Below are 8,833 nucleotides of genomic sequence, written 5' to 3' on the forward strand. Positions count from 1 at the left end.
TGATGCAGAATAACAGGCTTAGAATTAAAGTTCAATCAAAACTGGAGTTATAGTGGGCATTTTTTGACATGTCTGAGGTCACTTGGACCCAGAAATAAACTTTCTATACTCTGAAGGAAGTGAGACACAACCAAACAGTACAGGCATGGAGAAGAGAGAGTTATGAGATTGTCTGGGTATAGTACTGCAGCATTGCAGTTAACATAACATATCCTTGCCTTGTCCTTTCTTTGCATGCCTGGATACACATTTATAGCTGCACATCATTTTGGTCACTGTTGGATGTGGACTTTCTTAACCACAGCATTTTAGGTTGTATTTCATATTTTAATTCCACTTCAGTTTTATAACAGCTTATGTAATCTATTTGTATCTGATCTTGAGAATAGCTGGTTTACTTAAATTATGAAAACTTGTCTCTTATGAAGTCCTATTATGTAGATAACCCTGAAGGGAAACATGCCCCATCTCTTTAACAAAGTTTGACAGAAATTATCTGCTTTGAATCTTTATGTTTTTAAATGAACCAGCAAAAAGCAGAATTAGTTCTAGAAGTCGCCACAAAGCTTTTCTTCAATCAATAGCCACAACATTATTATGTTCAAAAGAATTAAAACTTTTCAAAATATGATTGCAAATAAGAACTATCATCTGAGATCCCATAGTGTGACAATTCCGTAATTCCATTGACATTAAACACACTTTAAAACACAGTATTAAAATTAAGGCTGTAGGGATACAATACTGATCTAGAAGTCTCCACAAAGCTTTTCTTCAATCAATAGCCACAACATTATTATGCTCAAAAGAATTAAAACTTTTCAAAATATGATTGCAAATAAGAACTATCATCTGAGATCCCGTAGTGTGACAATTCCTTAATTCCATTGACATTAAACACACTTTAAAACACAGTATTAAAATTAAGGCTGTGGGGATACAATACTGATCATTGTGATCAAGTATGGCTGGTCCTTAAATTGATGTATTTCACTTACAGCTTTTCTCCACAGCTGTAATAATTTTATGCAAGCAACAGCAAGCTCAAAGTTATTGCAGTCACCATGAATTCTCTCAAAGAGTCAAGCAATGTAGTGTCCAGGGTATTTTCAGTAAATATACAGCATTTTTATCAGCAGTGAAAAATGCTAAAGGAAAGAGGAAAATAAGGGGTCTGGCAGCAGTACTAAGATGGTGCAATTTTTGTTACATTCCTAGCAATTAAAATATTTTCCTTTAAATTTTAAGTATTTGCAAAATTTTTACTTTCTCCTTTAACCTTTTAACTGTTTTCTTTTTATGTTATATCACATCATATTGTGCTATTTGTCTCAGTAACATCCTGCAGAGGTGAACTCAACTGCACAGTTAATCTGAGCTAATACAGACATTTGTTTACTTGGTCCACATGGGCAAAAACTGTGCATGTCCCAAAATATCCCTATATTTCCAACAGTATTAGATTGGTCAAAAAAACACCCAAACCCCCTGTATTATCTCTACCTACACATTTTGACACAGCAGCTGCACTTTAAGTGCTGTTTTACAGTGTCTTTAATCTAATTGTATTGACAAACACAAGAAATGTGCACTCCTCATTAATTAGTAACCTTTGCCATGAGATAGCTCTGCTCTCATTGACTCCACTGGGCGGAAATCCAAACTTAGGTGTCTCCTCCACAAATTGTGCCATACAATTCTTTTCAATGTCCCTTCTCCAGAAATTAATTTTCTCCCACATCCTATATCTTACCATGTTTGTTCACCCTTCTCGTACCTAGAATTATGTCCTTTTTGGTGTGGGATGGGAAAGTGAGTATAAGGAGTCTGGTTATTCTAAATAAAAGAAAAAAAACCTTGTTTTATGAACTAATTTTATTATCAACAGCTTAGTCTTGGTTACTCAATCTCAGAAAAAAATATTCTCCCAAGAAATCACATTGAGAAAATAGTTCTGGGCATTCTGTTGCTTCCAGCTGAGCTTAGAGTGCCTTATAAGGAGAATACATATTTTCTTAGGCAGAACATCTTTCAAAGACATACTGGAAAAGGTGATGCCATAAATCTCTGTCAGGCCCAGATGTGCAAGTCTCTGGTACCTAAAAGTCACCCCAGCATATTTTCATAAATGCTTCCATGGTTTGTTTAGGCAGTTTAAAGTAATGTGTGTATATTAAAAAATAAAAAAAAAAAAAAAAAAAAAATCACTCACTGTACATCTGGCAAATACGCCATGTATTAACTGTAAAAGGCACAGAGGTGAGAGCCAAAGGCTGTGGCTCAAACATTGGTTAGAGAACTGTGCTCACAGGTCACAAAAACAGTAACAAGGAGAGTCTCCCTCTACTTGAGCTTGCAGAATTCAAGCTGTCAATGCACATCCCTCTGCAATCATGTGTATCCCCCACAACAGCTTTGGAACAGCTCAACACAGAATAAAATTGCAGATGTCATGACTCTTCTGTTTATCACTATCTCCAAAGAAATTTATCTTTCTTACTACATAAAACATTCAGAACAGTTTAGAACTTTTTGCTAACACAGGTGCTTAATGTTGAAAACAGAACTGTGGTTTTTTTTCAGCTAGAATCATAATGTTTAATAATAATAATTTAAAGTACATACAAAATTCATAGATACATATATAGAGTTCCTTTATTCCTTCAGGCTAGTTTGTTTCTATTACTCACATTCCAGGTATTTGTTTCCTGTATTTTCACATGCTTAATTTGATACTCCTCTTCTTGATACTGTAGGTCATTAAAATTTGCAGCCTTTTTCTAAATTTCCTGCAACAACTTTATTTCCTTTTCCCCTTCTAATATTATATAAAATTGTTCTTAATTATCTTTTTAAATATCATTTCTGTTAACAAAATCACTTGTTAATTTTAGTCAGAGCCTGGTCCACTCATTCCTCTTTAAAAAATTAAAATAAATAAAGTAAATAAAGGTGTGACTACTTATTTACAAAATACCTTCCAGGAAAAATTATAAATACCATAAACAAACATCTTCATCCTAATATTCAGAATCTTCTAACAGAAACTAATATAATGTGTTTATTAAGTGGTTAGACAAATATTCAGGCAAACCAACATAGTTTCATCAAGTGCTGTCATTCTTAGATGAATTAAACTGGTTATACACCTTACATAGTATGCAAAAAAACCCCACTTCTAAAGAGACACAAAGAATAACTACTTGAAATCAAAATGATCAAAATCTAGGCTTTGCTGGGGTTAATTATTTGTGATTACACCAAGGTCAACTTGAAGCAATTGTTCTAAGAGTAGAAGGCAGTCACTACTATTTTTCCAATGCTCATAGTAATACTGTGAGACTGAGCCCTGCTATAAACGGGAGCTATGTAATATGAAATTTTCCATGAGTATCCTAGGAAAGAAAATATAGCAGTAAACATCATTAGTCAAGCAAGACCTACACGTCATAAGCAATAGGCAAGAGTCCAGAAAGGCCACAAGGTTAAAATGCTTTGTTTGAGTAATTATAGGATTTGAAGGATTAGGCTGAACCAAAGGATTTAAGGACATGGAGGGATTAAAGGGAGAAATAAATAAATAAAATTAAAGAGAATGAAGGTATAGACAGAAGCACAAAAAGCGATATTACAGTCACTAATTTTTGAAACAAGAATTGTTAAGCAAAATAGATGTAATTGAATGCAACATGATTTTGCTGTATTTGTTTGCTAGTCATTAACTGAATCTGCAGAGACAAAGGTTCTTTCCAAAACAGACAAAATAGTTCTTTCCAATATGTTTCTGAGTCTGAAGGCCTAACAGAAAAAGCATGTATTTGAGGTGAGATGTCTCAGCCAACTTCTTTTATCCCAGAATGTATTCCGTGGCTTCTGTGAAAGTGAAATCCCAAAGTACAAACCATAGGTGAGATCACAGACACCACACCCTGTTACTGAAATCCAAAAATTCTTGCCATACACGAGCAAAAAGAGTTTCAATCGTTATGCCACCCTGAGTTACAACATTTTACAAAATCAAGCTTTTTTTATTATTATTTTTTTAAAAGCCAACTGCCCTTGCAAGCTATCAATAGCGACAATTATTTCAGGGGCTGTTTCTGGAATATTGTGGATGAGAAGAATTGATCAAGGGTTATGATGCCTGAGCAATCCACAGCTCACGATGAATAAAATGACAGGATAACCGTAACAGCAGACGTAAAAAGGCTGGGGTGTTTTATGGAGCAGTCGCTCACAAAGAGAATGCGGTTTGGAAAAGCACAGCTCTCGGGCCCGGGCCGAGCCGGGGCGGCGGCGCCCCGAGGCCAACCCGCGGCACCGCCCGCGCCCCGGCTCCGAAACCGCGGGGACCGACAGCCGGACTGCAAACCGAACCGAACCGCATTAGCAACGCGGAAAGTCGGACACGAAATTCTTCATATGTTTCCTTAAATCTCTTTATTGGGGCCTAGGTGTTCAGTTTTTCTCAAAGAGAGAGTTTTTTATTTCCATAATTAGGAAATAACAATTTTTAATATTACAATTTTAATATTACAATATGAGGGCTTTTTTTCTCTCTCAGTGAGTTAAATATTACTCACGTTTCTTGATTCAGACAGAATATTGCTTCAGAAAGCTACAGAAATTCAGACACTAGCCCAATTCACAGATCCTATAATTACACCTGGCCTTATTTCTAAAATAGGAAATGGATGTAGTGTCCAGAAGTGCTTTGTTACAAATAATCCAAATATTTGGATTATGAATTATGAATCCACTGATTCATAATTCTTTATTCATTAAATCTGCTAACCTATCTCAGATTGCAAAACTTTTACGCATTTGAATAGAGCATCCTTTTCATCCTGTTTGAGTATTGACATCATAGGGCAACAAGAAATATTATTGGTGGATATTTGCTTTTTGAAGTTCAGCTTTTCTACATCACAGAAAAATCAAGTTACTTTTCTTAGCAGCTGTTGTTACTTTCAGCCAAGAATCATCAGTTGCTTGCTGTCTAAAAAACTAGCTTTCCCTAAAGTGAATATTCCCAGTGAAACAGCATCCCCTGACAGTTCATGCTGGCAAATTTCCCCACACTCCCTTCAGCGTGCTGAGTCCCGATCATCAAGGTTCTAAAGCGATTTTTAGTCCTCGTGCTCATTTGGAGCTGTTTGTGGTGCAATCATTCTCACAACACATACACAGTATGTGTTGGGGGTGAGGAGGAGTTAATTGTAAAGCTGTTCACCAGAAGCAGGGATGGCTACTGATTTCCCTCATATGGGTCACTGAAGAGACACCAGATGGTGGAAATATCCTGTCCTACTAATCTGGACCAGAGTTGGCAATTCAGAGGTGAAAAGCTTTATCCCATTACCAATTGCCTGAGCCATCCTGTCTCCAACCTGCAAGCTAAAGATTAAACAGTTAATAGTCTTGGAGTAACTACCACCCCCTCAAATATCCCATCCACTGCACATCTCAGGCATCTACTGGGCAGATCTGGGAGATTTTATTGACTTTATTTTATTGACTTTAAATTCTACCTAAGGAGGAATGAAAAAGAAGCCAGACTGGTAAAATTAGAGCATCAATTCGGATAGTACTACATATGCAACGTATGGAAGGAAAAGTTTATTGCAGAAAATATATAAGGAAAAGTAGAAAATCCAAGCAGGCAATTTGTGAGAAACGCAGTCTGGAAATAAATAGAGTAGGCATCGTTAGAAGAAAATACCATTATGCAATTCCCTTTTGCAGGTTTCAAGAAAAGAATCATTATTGGTATTAATACTACACAGTCAGAACACCTTAATCAGCTCAGAACACAAGAACCAGTTTTAGCAAGCTTATTCATTCCACCATCCGCATTTTCTTTGCCCCCTGCACAAGTACGTTGCTCTGCTGCACATTCAATCTTTAAATTGTACACAATAGATTGCTGTATTGCATCCACAATTGCTATCAAAAATTCTGGTTTACACTATAAAATACCAGAGAAGCTACTTTTACATTTGCAAAGACCACAAAAAGCATATAATTTGGAGTTAAAGAAAACTGAAAGGAAAAAAACTCACAGAATTTCTGAGCTTCTCTAAATACTGACGTAATCACTGCAGTTCTTTAAAAATGCAAATAAGTTAAGTACCTGTATAAACTTTGAAAGACAAAGGAGCTAGTAAGTAAATTTTAAAGGTAAATATATACACATTACTATGTTAGATACAGATATATTTGGATCTATATTCTGTCACTCCTGCAGAAAAACATGATTCAGATTACATGACATGACCTTATTGTCTTGGATTATGTAACCTAAAAATGTGTATTTTATTTCATCTGTTGAAAGCTGGTTTTTTGGGAGGTGTTTTATCCTTCTTACTCCACGGGGGAAGGGGGCCGATGCCTTCTGATAATGGCCCAGCCATTAAAACCAGGTGGGGCAGTGTTTCTTATCTCTTTCACCACCCCTCCATCCTCCATGGGGACATCTTCTGATAATGGGCCATCAGGGCCCACCAATGACATGACACATTGCATCATCCCATTGTGAGATGCTCCATACAGTGGGGGAGGAGCCAACTGTTCCTAGCTAGGTAAAAACTGGGAGTGAAGGACACAAGGGATCCTGTTTTTCCAGTGGATTCCCAGAGGAAGACTGGACACATCTCGTCATTACTGGACTTTCTAAAGGACCACCTCTACTCCACAGAACCACATCTGTTACTCCAGGAGGATTTATTGGCACCGAGATGCCAGGTTGTATCCCTGACTCTTTGCCTAATAGCAAAATTATAATAATTTGGAGGGGAGGGGGTTTACATTCTCCATTCCAAGGGAGGCCTCAGCTTTCCCTGACAGACAACTGTCTTTCAAAACCAAGACACATATAAAATCCAGTCCCACTAAAATTAACAGGACGGCAAGACCATTCACACATCTGGAAGACTAGACTGTTCAAGCTTACAACTAACCCTGACCACAAAATCAAACCGTAACCCTAACAATAACCCCTAACACTAAACCTAAACCTAAACTAAACACTAATCCTAACACCTAATTCTAACCCTAAACCTAATCTGGACCCCAATCCCTAAACCATAACCATAATCCTTAACCCTAGTCCTAACCCAACCCTACCCCTAAATCTAACCCAAACCCTAACCATAACCCTAACCATAAATCTAAACACTAACCCTACCCCTAACCGTAATCCCAATTTTTACCAAAACCCTAATCTGATGATGCAATGGGGGTGGTGCTGGAGGAGGGGTTGGGGGTGGAGCGATGTGGCTATGCCATGACCCATTAGGGGCTGCGTGACAAGGCCATGAACCGACACGACAGGGGCTAAAAAGCTAAATGTGAGATCACACGAAGCACTGCTGCCATTTGTCACTGTCTGGCATCCACGTGGAACTTAACTGCATTTAGCTGGCAATAATCTAAAAACCATTTGGTATGTAACTATGTGCTCCTGACAGACTTCACCGGGAAGGTCTGTTTTGGAAAGCCTGAACATTTCTTTAGTGTACATTATCTGCCAATTGCCCTGTTCTCTAAACCAGCATCTTCTCTTTTCTTTGAAAAGTTTCCATCAACACTCACAGCTCAAAGAAAATATTATTTTAAAAACCCTTAGTGGGAATATGTACCTGGATATCCACAGCTGCTCAGATGAGTAAAACCATGTGCATATTCAGCACTACGCACATGGAGTAGAAACTGCAACATCTTAAAAAATGTAGGTAAAATTGACTTTAGGTGACTGAAAGAACAAAATGGCTATCTATCCTGCAATGAGAGGCCAAGCCTGTTAGGTGAGTGAAATGAAATCATTGAGATGGTGAAATTACTCTTATGTTACTCTCTTATAGCAAACAGCCGTGATAGTCTGTGAGAGTCATTTAAACTACAGGGTAATATTGGTACTAGAAGAATAAGGACATTAATAAATTTTAACTGGAAATAAGAATGCATTACTAATCACCAAGGTGTTTTAGATGAAAAGGGGAATGATGATACATCAAAAAATACTGTTTATTACCTCCCCTTTGCAGCTTTTCATCTGCATCTGAAACTGGGGCTACGTGCTTTCCTTGGAAAGGAAAAATGGCCTTACTTGGCCTTTAGCAAAGTTTTCAATACTTTTCCTCATAGTATCTTTCTGGATAAAATGTTGAACACACAGCTGGATAAAGACATCACATGATGGGTGAGCATCTGGCTCACGAGTCTGGTGAAAAGGGCTATAGTGAAGGGGGTGACATCAAACTGGTGACCTGTCACTAGTGTAGTTCCCAAGGCTCCATCCTTGTCCCTGTGCTTGTCAACATCTTCATTAATGAGCTGGGCACAGGACTGGAAGAGATACTAAACAGATTTGCAGACAGTACAAGACTGGGAGGAGCTGTTGACTCCCTCAAAGGCAGGGAGGCCCTGCAGGGACACCCTCACGTATTAGAGGGCTGGAAAATCACTAACCATATGAAGTTCAACAAGGGAAAGTTACAGATTCTGCACCTGGGATGGAACAGCCCTGGATGTATGGACAGTCTGGGGAATGAGACTGGGAAGTAGTGCCACAGAGAGGGACCTGGTGGTCCTGGTCAGTGGCAAGTTGGATATGAGCCAGCAGTGCCCTGGCAACCAGGAGGGCCAAGCCTGTCCTGGGGGACATCAGGCACAGCATGGCCAGCTGGGCAAGGGAGGGGATCGTCCTGCTGTGCGCTGCACTGGGGCAGCCTCACCTCGAGTGCTGGGTGTAATTTTGGGCACCACAATATAAGATGTTATTAAGCTATTAGAGAGCATCCAAAGTAGGGCAATTAAGATGGTGCAGGATGTT

The sequence above is a fragment of the Hirundo rustica genome, chromosome 6 (genome assembly GCF_015227805.2).
Source record: "Hirundo rustica isolate bHirRus1 chromosome 6, bHirRus1.pri.v3, whole genome shotgun sequence".
Classification (NCBI taxonomy): Eukaryota; Metazoa; Chordata; class Aves; order Passeriformes; family Hirundinidae; genus Hirundo; species Hirundo rustica.